Source organism: Peromyscus leucopus, chromosome 16_21 (genome assembly GCF_004664715.2).
Source record: "Peromyscus leucopus breed LL Stock chromosome 16_21, UCI_PerLeu_2.1, whole genome shotgun sequence".
Classification (NCBI taxonomy): domain Eukaryota; kingdom Metazoa; phylum Chordata; class Mammalia; order Rodentia; family Cricetidae; genus Peromyscus; species Peromyscus leucopus.
Genome location: NC_051084.1, coordinates 21729424 through 21745227, shown reverse-complemented (window position 1 = coordinate 21745227; position 15804 = coordinate 21729424). Strand labels below are relative to the sequence as shown.

At 37.4% G+C, this 15804-nt stretch overlaps 1 protein-coding gene across 9 annotated transcripts in view; it reads left to right on the top strand.

Annotated features, from left to right (window-relative positions):
* The window catches only part of Pcdh15 (protocadherin related 15), a 1398279-nt gene that overhangs the window by 957100 nt on the left and 425375 nt on the right, over positions 1-15804 (top strand). The window lies entirely within an intron of this gene.

The window sequence follows — 15804 nt, the reverse complement described above, 5'->3', positions numbered from 1 at the left end:
CCATCCTCTGCTTGAAGTGGCAGCATTTCTGCTTCCCATCATGGTCCTTGAGAGGCAGGTCATTATATTGTGGAAAGACATGGGAGTGAGGGACAAGCCTTAAGATACTGTGTGTTATGTTTTCCTTTCTACCAACAACTCCAATTGGAACAACACATGAAATTGCACAACAGGAAGGAAATAACATTTTTATTAAGTTGTTAAATCCTTGAGGGAAAAATAAAAGGTGTCTTCGTTTCCACACAGCTGTTTCCTCCCTTCCACAGGAAGACATCCTTTCAGCCTAGTCAAATCTTTTGTGACACTAGCATCATGCCTGTGAATATTCGCTGTTGATTGAGGAAGTGAAGAACTGTTCATGTCATCCAAGCTGACGTTCACATTATGTAAAAGCTCTGTGCTGTGAAAGCAAACCTAAGCTTCTTTCTCAGAATCTTTCTTCTCCTCTCAATCTGCTTTCACATCCCTGCTTCTACATGTTCATGTGTATGTACGTATTTCTGAGTATATGTTTTCTTGTGTACTCAACAGCTGTTTCCCATCAACATACCATGATCTAGATCTGTGATGTCTTAAGGCTTGGATGGAAAGAGAGTAGTAGTGTTGATATTGTAGTTCACATTGTTGGAAGACCTTCTACCTCTTGAAGTTAGAGGAAAGGTGTTGTGGGGGATGTACTAATAAAAGACAGATGTCAGAGAGGTGGTAATGAACCACTACTCAAGAATATTCACATGTCTCAAACATGAACAGAAGACAGGAGGTGAAGTAAGTCTTTACAATTCAATACAATATAAGATGTATTATCATCAAATGGCCCAAACACCAATAGTGAAATAGTACTTAACAATATAAAAACTAGTTCTCAACATCTGTCACATGTACTATGGTTCTTTGAGATACTGAGATCTTTCTATAATGAAAAATACTTAGCTGAGAATAACAAACAAACACTTGTGTACTTACTGTTTTCTGAGTTCTTATTGTTTATTTTATAAATAAGATAAATAAGGAATGTGTATGTGATATATGAACTTCTCTCACTTGTTAATTATTTCCCTCAACTAACCAGTAGACAGAGTTATAAAAATTAACTTTCAAGTAGAGTTGACTAATTATATAAGCAGACTACTAATATTTTAATGAGCATATGAAGCAAGATTTACATAATTCTTTCATAATAATAAATTTTACCTTAATTTGATCCTATGTATCAGATTGTGAAATTAATGCTGTGATAACTATTTATCCAGTCCTGGGGAGATGTGCTGCAAATATAAACTTCCTAACAACCAGTAACAAACATATTTCTAGCCCAAATTTTCAAAATGTGTGTAAGTTTAATAAAAACCCACTACATAATAGAACTCTAATTTATTCATTAGTCCATGAAGCACTTACTAAATAGAATAGAAAAATATAAGTAGGAAAAATATATACAGTATTATGTGTAAGTTGGTAGCATGGTGAGAGAAAGCATGAGTTAGATGATCTTGGAGAGACGTTACAGCAGAGAAGAATTAGGCATAGGTCACAAGGCAGGAAGGCTAAGTAGGGAAGGTGGCTGGCGTGATTAAAAAAAATAGCAGCCAGCTAGAGACTGAAAGGACAAAATCATGTTAGACATTGTGGAGCAGTGTAAGGATTTAGCTTCTATTTTCTGGGGCATTAGAAGCCATTAGAGAATTTTGAACCGGCATATTTTTGAAGGATAATTTTAGCAGGTGTGTTGAAAATAGACTAAGGCAGAGTAGAGTCTGCAACATGAAGACCATCTGGGGATTTATTGCAATAACCAAGAAAGTGTTGGCACAGGCCAAGCTGTTAAAACAATTTTTAAATTTATCCAAATCCTGGTTATGTTCAGTATGTATTATTTTCTAATAAATGGGTAAGAGGTGTGATAGGAAGTAGATAATGATAAATAATCAACTTAATGACTAGAAAATGAGGATCACTTAAACTGATGCAAGAGAAATAACAAGAAAATGTATGGAAAGACCCTCCCCCAGCTCCTTTAAGTCAGAAATCAGTTTGATTCACTTATGAGGTCTGTAAGTAGGTGCTGTGGAGAGCAGGGTGTGAGTTTGGGAGCAGGAAAATAGTGTGGATGGTGACTACAAGTTGAGGAACATGAGTCAACTGTACATAGGACTGAGTAGGGAAGGAGGGATGATAGAAAAAATACCATGGACACTAGAGTGTTTGAGAGCAAGGAGATGAAAAGGAGCATAAATGAGGTAGAAGGAAACCAGAAGGTGAGGTGCTCTGAAACTGAGTCGAGGTGTGTGAGGAGGGAATGAATGCTTGGCTGTGATACGGTGCTGATCTTAGCAGCTGGAAATTGAGAGCTGAGGGTAGAATGGAGTGATTGGTGACTCAGTATCTTAGGAAAGCTTGTTCCTATGGTGCTGGAATTAAAGCTTCTCTATAAGGGAAAACTCCTCCTCACAGTGGCTCTCCTTTGTGAGATGTTGTTTTGGATTCCGTTATATTCATTGTTTGCTTATTTTGGTAATATTTCCCTTCTGTATTCCCTGCTGTGCCAGTGCATGACTACATCTCCTGTCATTTCCCATGCCCCACTCTGTTAAGCAATCCTTTACTGAGCCCACACTGGCTTCCACGATTGGTGGCTGACATTTTCTTGCTGACACAATGATCCTATAATTGATACTTTGAATTGCCTCCAAGGGACAAAAAATCAACAGCTAGAACGACCTCATAGTAAAATTTTGGGATTGCGTTGGGCATATATTTGAAAAGCCAGAGATATGTTCTTTCCTTATAGGTGGGTAATCCACATGGCATGTGACTCATCCATGCCAAGCATATCACCGCAATTACCCAAATTAGCACCTGCAGTAGCGTGAAGTAGATGAAGTGCAGGTGTGGAACATGGGACAATCAAGTGGCTCAAGTATTTAATCACCATGACAACAGCAGTAATTATGATTCTATTTGCTTTCTCTGACAACCCTAGAAAATCTACATAGGAAAAAAATGTGAAATTAACATCTATCAAATACACCAAGAATAAACATGGGGAACCTGTATGTCTCCCTGTCAGCTTTGAAGGAGTCCCACATCTTTGTGTATCTGTAAATGTTTGACAGGTTGGGGGCCACATGAGTCCCCAGCCCTTTCTTTTCTTTTAAGCTAGGGGGAAAAAAGGCAATGAAAACATAACCAGAAATAAGTAAGACATTGAAACAGAAGATGAGAAATGATGTAGTCAAACGTGAACCTCTAAATCCCATGTACCTCTCTGGCCACAGAAGGTACCACTCTTTTCCCTTCCAAGTACGTAGACCATGATGTCTATAATTAATTGTCCTGTACTCACTGAACTTGGATAATATCTTTTACAAGCACATGATTTTAAACTTGGTTATGCTTAATCCTTTCCCTGAATCTGTTTACTAGGATTCAGTGGGAAATATGTTCAATATGTAGGCTACAATCTCAAAGGTGGTATTTTCTTTCAGTTCTTGGTGGCATCCTACAATGGAACAGTTTAAAATTTTTCCATTTTTCCAGCATATTGCAAAATCAGGTTCTCAATGGAGCATCAGAATCATGCGGTTGACTTGTTAAGTCAGGTGTCTGAGCCCTTCTCTCTGAGGTCCTAATTCAGTGATAGTGTGATGTATAAAAAGCCACAGATAAGTATTTCTAGTAAGTTTATGTATAAAACTGAGGTCTCTGTCTGGGATGATACTTAGAGAAAAATGCTAAAAGATATGATTCCACAAATAAGAATTACAGACAAGGAATGCCATCAACTAGAGGCCAGAGTTGTATTTACAAAGTCAGAGCTTGTCACTCTAACAAGATCCCTAGTGAGTCATAGACACATTACAGTCCAGAAGCACCACTTTAGAGAAGTTGAAAGCTTCAGGGCAATTGAAATGTGGAGTACATTCATGTTTATGCATAACCTGATAAGCCACCCTTTATCATATTCTTCCAGCTTGACCAGGAGTCATGCATAGCAACAGGGTTTAGCAAGCATGTTGTTAGGAGAAACATCTATCATCCATGAGGAGCTCCATTGCTTATAGCGTTATTCAAGATGTAGGGAAGGTAGTAAGGAATGGGTGTCCTGATCTCAATAGAAATTAAGAACTCCCTAGCTGAAGTTGACCACGGTGTCTCAGCAAGGAATAATTCATATGTATAGACTCAGCAAGATGGTTTTGCTGAGGCAGACCTGGCTGCCTTTGCCCCTGAAGGTTCAGCTAAGCAGCAGCTGAGGCAAAGTGGCAATCAAAATGTTCCATCTCCCTAGGGCCAATTAGCTTCCACTTCCAGTCAATTTGGAATGTTTTGTGAGTGTTTGTTTGTTTGTTTGTTTGTTTGTAACAGCGCCTCACTGTGTAGCCTTGGCTGGCCTGGCATTTGCTATTTAGACCAATTGACCTTGAACTCATAGAGATCTACCTGCCACTTCTTCCAGAATGTTGGGATTAAAGGTGTGCACCACAATGCTTAGCGTTAGACTGTTTCTTAATGGAAGGGACATTGTCTTCCCAGGGGTAGATATTGTTTTGTATGAATTTGAGTTTTCGCTGTAGGTTCAACATCATGTGTTTAGAGAATTCTCTTCCAAAAAAATCTTTCTACCTTTTCATGCAGGCCACACCACCCTTCTTCCAATCAGGGAATGTGTGTGGAATCAAAGGAGAAACAGCATACACATAATATTATTGATTACCATAAATATTTCCAGGTGTAGCAGTTGAATTGTTGTTGACTAAAGAGGTTGAAGTTGCTTGAAATATTCTGTAAATTTTCTGTTGATATTCTATAAAGCTGGACAAATGTCCTCTCTAAAATATATTGTATATGTAGGAAAACCTTGATTGAATATACACACTGTCAGAACGAAGAAATAATTGAGCAAAGCCGATTACAAAATCAAGACAATACAAAACCAGTTACTTTCTCTACACTGAAAATGAATCATCCCAACAGAAAATTAAAAAAACTGCCCTATGCATCAGAGCATCACAAAAAATAGGACACTTAATGGTTGGGTTAACCAGGGAAGTAAAGGTTTGCATAGTAAAAACTACAGTTTTTTGAACCTACATTAGAACTTCACATTGGACACCCAGTGCATGCCTGGGATTAACCATTTTAAAGACTAAATGAAAAATGTTCTTAAAATATTTAAAAGAAACTTATTCAACTTAATTTGATTTTAAAGCTGTATTTAAAACTCATAAAAGCCAGAGAGTTATCTTCATTTGTAGTTAAAAAGTTCACTGACTTCAGTTTGTTTGATTTGTTCAGCTTCTTCTGTGACACCTAGCAAAATTTTTGCTACTCTTTATTTTTGTACTTTATCATTCTTTAATGGTCAAACTTTAGCGTATTTATTTTCCCAGGATGGATACTGTGATAGAAAAATGACAGTTGACTTTCATAATACATAGGTCCTTAGAAATCAAATAGTATATGCATGCATATTTATTTATTTTTCCATGGGTTTGGATTTTATTACCCAAAAGAATTTATACTAGGTAATTTTAAACTCTAAAAATAGATTATTAGGTTTCCATTTTATACATATCATTCTGGCAATTATGTAGGGAAGAGAGATGTGTTCACTAACCACAGCACATGGGAATGATACATCAAGTATCAAAGAGATGGCTCCAAGGATTCCTTGAGTACAATACACTCCCCAATGACAGAATAAACAGTAATGGAGACAGAAACTTGGCTGAGGCAGCTGGTACCTCTCTTTGCATGCGCTCTGCCTACCTCTACTCTTTCTTAATTTACATTTTTTTCATTTATTTTACTTACCAACTACAGTTCCCCTGCCCTCTTCTCCCATTCCTGTAGCTAGAGTTTTCCTGTCCTGTCCACAGTTAGGACAAATCTCTGTCACCCGCCAGTCCTACAGCTGCTCAGACCCAACCAAGTAAACACAGAGACTTATATTGCTTACAAACTGTATGGCCGGGCAGGCTTCTTGCTAACTGTTCTTTTAGCTTAAATTAATCCATTTCCATAAATCTATACCTTGCCACATGTCTCGTGGCTTACCAGCATCTTCACATGCTGCTTGTCATGGCGGTGGCTGGCAGTGTCTCTCTCTGCCTTCCTGTTATTTCTTTTCTCCTCTCTGTTAGTCCTGCCTATACTTCCTGCCTAGCCACGGCCAATCAGGTTTTATTTATTGACGAATCAGAGCAATTTAACATACAGACCATCCCACATTGGCTCACTCCCCCTCTGAACCCAGACATATTGCTTTAAAAAAATGGTTAAGAGATTCTTGTGTCCCAAATCAGAAGAGCCCTTTGGTGTGGGACAGATAAAAAAAAACCAATATTTTTATTTAAAACAGGTTGATTATAAATACAATCTCTTTCTAAAGAAAAAAAGGAGATAGTTTAGATATGATAGGATAAAAAAGTAGATTAATGAACCTACTTTTAAAGAGTAACAACTTGTTTAAAATGTTTTACATTGCTATAGATTTTAGTTTTTGATACAAGTTTAAACTTAATTTTGTTATACTGTATATATATTTCTATTCTTGTTTAAGGTATTATGTTTATGTAAATCATTTAAAATTTTAATGGATAATTAAAAAATAGATTAATAATTAGTCATCTATGATAATCATATTTATAGCCATGTTAATTAAGTCTTCTAGGTATATATATAGATATATTTCAGATAGGTAGGTAATCTTCAAACACTTCAAAGAGCTACAGAATATGACATTTAAAATGTTTTAAAAATTTAGACTTTCTGGACAGTGAGACATGTCTGCTCCTGGCAGCACAGATTACTTCAGAGGAGGATGGGCATCGAAGACACTCCATATGGAGTTTATCTTCACCTTGGCAAAAATAGCCATTTGGGTAAGAAACTGTCCTTGCCTGGACTGCTTGATCAACTGGACATGCAGGACCCATAGAAGGTGACCACTAAACTTTGCTTGACAAAATGGTCCTTCAGGTTCCTGCTTTGAGGAGGAAACTGCCAGACATTCTACAGGACACAGAAAAAAGTAACTGAGAGACTCTAGGCCTGTGGGCTAAAGACAGATGCCCCAGCTTTACAATAAAATTTAGATGACTGTCCAGGCTGCCAGCTGTCTCTGTCTACCCTGCAAGACTCCCAAAAGTTGCTTGCATCCTTCTCCCATTTCTCAGGTAGTATTATATCCTTCTGAGGTCTTTGATGTGGTTGAAGACTAGATAGTTATAATTTCCTCAGTTATGATAAAAGATGGGTTAGATATAAAACCTTAGACTCACAAATATCAGATAGATAGGGTATCTTCTTTAATATTGTAACTGTAATTCTTGCTTAATAATTGTTTTGTTGCGTGTAATTTTACTATGTTAAAGTTAAAACCTTCCTTTTTGAAAAAGAAGAAAAGGGGAAGTGCTGTGGATATCGCTCTGTATAAATAAACACTGATTGGCTGGTAGCCAGACAGGAAGTATAGGCAGGACTAACAGAGAGGAGAATTGAGGGAACAGGAAGGCAGAGAGGTAGACTGCCTGGAGCTGCCTCAAGGATAAGCAAGATGTAAGGTATCAGTAAGCCACGAGCCATGTGGCAAAGAATAGATTAATAAAAATGGGCTGAATATAAGAGTAAGAGCTAGACAATGGTAGGCCTGAGCTAATGGCCAAACAGTTTAAATAATGTAAGCATCTGTGTGTTTATTTTATAAGTGGGCTCCGGGACTTGTGGGACTTGGTGGGACCCAGAGAGAAAAGCTCTCCAACTACACATTCCTCCCCCTACCCTGCCTCCTATCTATTCTTTTCCCTATCCACTTTTCATCTGTATCCATTCAGAAAGGGTTAAGCTTCCCATGGGCTTGAAAAAAGTGTGGCACATCAAGTTGAGGCAGAACCCAGCTCCTCCCCCTGCATCATGGCTGGGTGAGATAATCCAGCATGGGGAAGAGGTTCCCAAAAGCCAGCCAAGTGCCAGGGACAGGTCCTGATCTCACTGCTAGGAGTCTTATTAACAGATCAAGTTATATAACTGTCACACACATGCAGAGGTCCTAGGACTGAAATTTTTATTTAATAAGTCCTTCAATGACTGGTTTCTGGAGGCAATTTACCTGTGAAATAAAAATCTCTCTATGCAATATGTTTACTAATTGTCATGTAGTGCAGTCACAAGAACCTCATGCTTTTTGTTGATTCTTTGAATGAATTTAAAAGTGAGAGAATGGATTTAATGTTAGAGTAGCAATCACTCAGAATTCTTTGAGGAGTATTAGAAAAGAAAATTGCATGACTTTTTTCTACAGATTCATCTATGACATTAAATATTTAAAATACTTTATATCGTGTTACAAATTAAATCTGAAACTATCAGAGAAACGGGGAGAGTGAAATATGTTTACATCCCATCATGCTGTTTACAATATAAACACAGTTTAGGTTCAAATAGAAATTCAAAATTATAGGAAAAGAATTAAAATCATTAGAAGATATGCTCACAGCAGATCAATCCTCTATTGCCTTCTCCTATATTAATACAACAAAGAAGTCAGTAAACTATACATGAATTGACTGTTTCCATACTTGAGTGCCATCAAAACCTGCAGATGGAGCAACATGAGGAAGAGAAAACAGGTCACAGGAGTACACATGCTTGGAGAGCAGCAGGAGGGCTTCTCAGGTATGGCCCCTGAGGACATCATCTCACCTTAGTCTTTACCTCAGTCTCAAGTGAAAGAAATGTGAGGTAGGCACATGACAAATGAACTCTCTCTCATGACTTCCCCTGCACCCCTTTCCTCTGTTTCCTGCTTGAAAAGAATAAGTTCTACATTCTTTCTCATGTTAGGAAAGATAAAGGCAAGAGAAGGATTGCGTTTCAACCACATTTCTACTTGCATTTGAGAGTCATCAGTCTCGAGAATGTTATTTGATTTCAAACTGCATCAATGCGACAATGTGACAGTCTTGCAGTGTTAGGAAGGTGTGAGCCTTTCTCACGTTCATGTCTGCTAATTGGAGGTGCTGGTGATCACTTGGTCTCTCTGTCTTATCACCTTCTCCACTTGATCCAGTAAACAAATCCTACCTTCCCTCAATATGACCTCCATTCTTGTTAGCTTGTTAACATTCCCTTTTGACCAGCAGGAAATAGCCTTTGCCTTCTGACAGATTCTTAACAGTAACTGAAAATAAGCCATCCATGTTTCCTGATTCTGCTTAGTCTTTTGCATAGACATGGCCATTTTTCTATACATTTATTATCTATCTATCAATCTATCTATCTCTCTCTCTATCTATCTATCTATCTATCATCACCTATCTATCTTTGACCATCTGTTTCTTTATGTGTCTTTGTGAGTGTATGTACATGTGTGTTTGTGTGCACCTGGAGGGTAAGAGATGACATGAGGCATCCCCCATTACTCTATGTATATTCTTTAAGGAAGTATTTCTATCAGAACCTAGAGTTAATGTTTTTCTGACCGGGCTACAATCCAGCAAGCAACAGTAATTTCCCTGTCTCTATTCTGTTAGACAGAAGGCTTAGAGTGGAGAGGATGCAAGAACCCACCAGTTGCTGGGTAGAATCTCGGATCTTAACCATGGTTTTCATGATTACAGAGCATTCTTAACTTCTGGTTCATCTCTCCAGCTTAAATTTTATACTTTTATCTCAGTTTTAAAAACAGCATATCTCTGTGTAAAAATAGTATGCATGATATTCACATTTTAATGGAAAACAATAATTCCCTTATAAGCTTAAATCTCCATGCAATACCCATGACATAGATGAAAAGTATTACTAAATGGCTATGTACCTCAACTCACATTATTAATGTATTATAATATCCCATCTTGCTGATTATAAGAATCTGGGAAATTTGCTAAAAAAATCACAGAGATAGTATGATTTGGAGTCAAGAATTTTAACATGGACCTTTGCCTTTAAAGCCTACATTATCTGTTACTACACAATGATGTTTTAAAAACTTAGTGTCTTTAAAAAATAAACATCTATTATTGCATAGGTGCTTTTGGTCAAGCTCCAGACCCAGAGGGAGGTCCTTCACTAAGTCTGCTAGGACTGTGATGAAAGAGTTGTCATGACCACAGCATTAAGGAAGCATACACTTCCAAGTTTACGTGGATCACTGTCAGCTACTTTTTCTTCTTGGTTATAGCTGTATGTTCCTCAGTGACTTGATTGCTATCAGCTGTGGGCCACTCATATTTCCTAATAGCTACCCATAACTCCTGGCCCTGTGTGTGTCCCAATGTACCTAAACTGCGCTATCAGAGTCATCAGGGAAAGAGGGAAACTTGCTAAGATAGTCACTCAAAAGTCAAGTAACATGTCCACTGTAAATCTCTCCATGTACATATAGCTTCCTATTACTTTCCCACCTCTTTTTCTGTTAGAGGCAAGTGACAGGCTCTACCCACACAGGGCACCACACACATAAAAAGCAAGACTTAGGCCTCACAGTGACTACTGAAGTGATTGGCCAGGTTAAAGACTTTTCAGCTCCTCGGAACATAGGACTGACTTTACACTCCACACTCCTTGCTGTACACCAGCAAGAGGAGGCATCACTGTTGTTCCATGGGGGAAGTTCTCATACCTCACTGCCACGCTGATTTCAACTACTGAATCCTCAATGCTCACTGGCTTGTGGGATGACATTGGCCCTAGGGTCAGGTCATTCATAAGTGTATTCTAGTATTCTCCAACATCTTATTTCAGTCATTTTCATTTTAATCACTTAAAATTGTGTTAGGAAAATGAGAGAGCATGGAGCGGCATAAAGTGGATTTCTATATCAACAATTTTTTGTAGAGAGTTTCCAGATATTTGAAACGTAAGTTCAAAGGTTTTCATAGTTAAGAATCTGCTCATATGTTTCTAAGGCAGTAGCAATGTAGAGGGGCAGAGGAGTAAGTGGCAAAGAAGATGACTCGGATGTGAGATCTGTATCTTCTAATTGGGTCACCTTAGATTTCATTTCTTAGGACAGAGAGATGTTGAGAGAGCAGAGACATTCTCTTCTCTACCTTTCTCTCTCCCTTCCTTCCTCCTCCTCCTTTGATCCCCTACTAAAACACACACACACACACAGAGATAAATGAATATACACAGATGCATAGATATACACAGATATATACACACAGAGAGGTACACACAGATGTAGACACACAGAGATATACACACATATACACAGATACACACAGAGAGAAATACACACACATATGCACAGATATATACACACACATACGCACAGATAGATACACACACAAAAACACACACAGAGATACACTTACAAAGATATACATAGATACACACATATACACAGATAGACACACACAGAGATACACACATATGCATACATATACAGATACACACAGAGATAGATACACACACATAAATAAACACAGAGACACACATGCTTACAAAGATATACATACACACATACAGATGCACACACACACACACACACACACACACACACACTTGAATGCTAAGTTTCTTCCCAGTTCTAGATTTTCATGACTTTAATTCCTCATTAGATAAATGAAAATTGAGCAAGTATGCACAATTTGTATGAGACTGCATACTGTATATTTATTTAATTAATACTTAATTTACAAGTAAAGTAGACATTATTTGCTGACTAAATATCAAGGTAGCTATATTAGTTTCAAAAGAAAAAGCTCAGGAGGGTAAAAAGTCTCTATTTCTAAACTTTTGTACATGGAATTTTACCAAATGCTTGACACATTATCTATTAAATATCATGAAGTTAAAATAAGCACATTTTAGTGAAGTATTTTGTCATGATTTTTTGCTCTTTTAATATATATATATAATATATATATTATATATATATATAAATTAAATTTCAGTAAAAACATAATTTTGCAAAACATCGTGCTTTTTTATATGAGTTTTCACGTATCTACTATTTAACTGGCAGGCACCATTATTCATTCTTAGAAAGAATGACAAGCTGCTAATAGCCTCTTAGTATTTAAATCACAATTCAAGTAAAAATTGTATTAAAACTTTTTTATGAAGTTGCTAGAAATAGGTATGCTTCATCCCACAAAGCAGTGTCTTGTGTATATACCATAAGTGCAAGCACCTAACTGACCTGTAGTACTTGTCTCTAAACCAAGAATGGAGAAAATCAGATGACAGACTGTTTCTGTGAGCATTCTAGGAAGATGTAGGACAGAAGATCCATGTATAAAAAGAATCTTGTTTTAGTCTAGTGAGCTTGGAATCCAGTTCCTGTTTCTCTGTTTTTGTTTTCACCATAGAGTAACATGTGCAAGAAAGCAAAATGTTCTGTGGTTTTACAGTGTACCATTTTTTCCAAGTGGGTAAAACTGGGGAAACATTACTGGGGAAGCTGAAGGAATTCATAGTGTTTGGACACCTTTGGGTAATTAATTGATCATGGCATCGTCTAGGAGGCTGTATGTAATACATGTATTTAGAGTTTGGAATGAGCCCAATCAGTCCATTATTCTCTCTCTCTCTACAATATACTTTTTAAGCTTCACAAAATTAGGTTAATTAGAAAGACAAAGGTCCTCCTGTCCATGCTGATCACTTTTAGAGAGTGATCCATTTGCATTGCAACCGGTTATTTAAGGAAATTAAATGACTTGCAAAGGAACAGGAGATATCTGATTGTGAACCACCGTACTTCCAAATCCACTGTCTCCGCATTGCATTTACACATGTATATTATGTGTCCCAGCTGAGTATCTGTTGTCACCAAATGAAGCCTCCAGTTCTGGAATGAGTTACATCTAACAGAGTTGTTGGCCAGAGGGGGCCCATGGTAATCCCTAAACAATCCAGGCTATTGCCAAGGCCATTGGTTTCTCTCCACAAACAGATGATAAGGCCCCATTTCTGAAGACAAAAACTTACACTATTCATTGAACATGGAGAAGCTGAGCTGTGCCTACCTAGAACATTCACCCCTATTGATTCATGATCATTGTGCTTTGCATGCTGCCACACGAGAAAGGTAAATACCAATCCAGCTACAAACCCTCTCATCTACAATGGTGGCCTGCCTGCAAGATAGGCTGGTACAACGGTGGCACAAAGCTTATAGGAGTAACCAACCAATATTGCATTGAATTTAAGGACCACGCCATAAAATGAAGTCCATCCCCAGCACTACTTGGGTGGCCCAGAGCCTGAGACTGGATAGGCCAGGGACCTAGGGGAAAACCAAATGCTATTGTTCTGCTAAAGTGATGTAGCAATTAAATGACTCCTAATGATATTCTGTCACACTCATCAGTGTCTTGCTCAGCCATTGTCAGAGAAGTTTCCTCCTGCAGGGGATGGGAACAAATACAAAGAGCCTCCGCTAGACAATGTGCAGGGAGTGAAAGACCTTGGAAAACTCCATCCAAAATGGGATGTCTCCATCAAATCTCTCCTCTCAGGGCTCAGGAAACCCTGCAGAAAAGGAGGTGTAAAGTTTGTAACAGCCAAAAGGGATGGATGACACCAAGGAAATGAGACCTTCTAAACACAGCAGGGCTGACATACATATGAACTCATAGAGACTGTAGCAGCATGCATTGGGCCTGCAAGGTTCTGAGTCAGATGGGGTTGTGATGGTGAGAGGGGAAGTGGACACATGCTTCTATACCTACCCCAGAAGCTGTCTCCAAATGCTAACCACTTTCAAAGCAAAGATTAATTTTTTTTGATGGAGTCTCACTGGGTTTACAAAACACTTCTAAAGGCAGGACCCATGTCTGGATGTAGATGGCCAGCACAAAATGAACTCAATAGCATTTTTGGAAGTTCTTTGTCTCAAAATGCTTTGAAAGGACTTTATTTTTGTTGTTGTTGTTATTATTATTATTATTACTATTATTATTATTATTATTATTTACCTTACATGTCTTTTGAGTATATAATATGGTTTCCAGTTTGTGTTTTTATGGAATTCCTGTGTGTGTGAACATGTGTATCTCTATGTCTACATGTGTTTTTTGAACTTTCGTTTTGGCTCTTTTTCTTCTGTTTGCTTGTATTGTCCTATTTGAGTCTGTTTTTCTTATATTTTATTATTGTTTTGAGAAGCCTGTTTGTTTTCTAAGGAGAGAGAGAAAGAAAGGTTATGAGCTTGAATGAGAGATGGGATGTGAGGAGGATCTGGGAGGAGTTAGGGGAGGGGAAACCATATTCAGGATACATTGTATGAAAAAAATCTATTTTCAATAATAGAAAAAAACACTAAGTACCAAAAAAAGAGGTTGAAAAGCAAAAAAAATCATTGTCCAACCCTGATATGGCAACAATAAGATAAAAAGAAAAGAATACCATTCTGTCCTCGAGATTTTGTCTCATAAATTTATTGTCTGTTAGCAAACATGCTATCCTTTTAAAAATAGTTGAAAACATTATTTAGCCTCTTGGCAAAAAAAGAATAAGTAGTTTATTTTAAATACTAAACACAAAAGACTGAATGGATATTTGTTTTTAAAAAGTTAAATACATCTGTTTAAAGACAAAAGATCTTTTCAAAGCAGAAGCACACACTATAGTATTTGAGGCCGATGGAGATGTCTGGCCATCATTCTCAGGGCCAACACCACTACAATCTTAACTGCGTGGGAGTGTCTATTGGTGTTATTCGGCTCTTGTTGCTGTGCAGATAGGAAAACATGAATGTGCTTCAATGATAAACATATGGTTTAAGGTAGAAACTCCTGTCCAGTTATTGCCATAATTCTACAGAAGAGATAAAAAGAAGATAATATCTAGAATTTAGGAAAGTGTGATGAATATGTGCATCAACAAAACAGGTCCACTTTACAAAGAAAAGCAGTTCCTTTCAAAATTTCCTAGGCTAAGATAAAGCATATCAATAGTGTTGTTAGGAAATATTTTATATTCTACCTTAATGTTATTAAAGAACAGTGGAAAATCAAATGATTAAGCAATCTTATTTTTGTAGCTATGTAATGGTATAATATTTAGGCCAATTTCTTGCCTTACCAAAATGTGATTGATAAATTTGACATTTTATTTTTCAATCCCAGCTTCATGTTTGTGGGTTACATATGCTCTACATCCTGTCCTAGGCAAGGAGTTATCTAAATATTTTGATTTTCTTTTAGCATTTAGAAGAGCTTATCTTTATTTTCACAGCCATGCTTTTTCTATATTCTGTTCAAACAATATGATATATCAGAAAGCGACTACTCTGAGCTGTAATCCACTCTTGATTGGCAGGAAGATCATTACTGTGTAGGGGAAAAAGAAATTTGAGTCACTCGCTGCTGTGTGCTTTCAATTTGTGAACTACATGGAATCTTTTGCAGAGAAGAAATGTTAGAGGCATGCTTTCTTTTCCATATTTACTCAAGAGCTGCTTTTAAAAAAGAAGAAACTAAGCATTAAGATGTAAAATCATAAGAGTTTGTCACTGCAGTCAAGTGCCCCAGACTTATCTTAGAGATAAGTGGCTACGGCTGTGTGTCTACATGGTAGCATTGAGATTTGTGTTTTATGAATTTACTCTGACATGTAAGAACAAGATGTGTTTCTCACTGTGGGAAGTCCTGATGCTTCTTTTTTTTTTTTTATCCCATTCCTCCTCTCTTTCATTGTTAAGATCTCTCTTTTCGTATCAGAAGTCTCACTGAGTGGGTTTGGTATCCCGCTCTGCTGTTACAGTTATTTCCTTTGTTCAGGATAAAACATTCGATGATAAATCCTGAGAGAAGTGATGGACAGGGAACAGGAGAGACTCAATGCTGC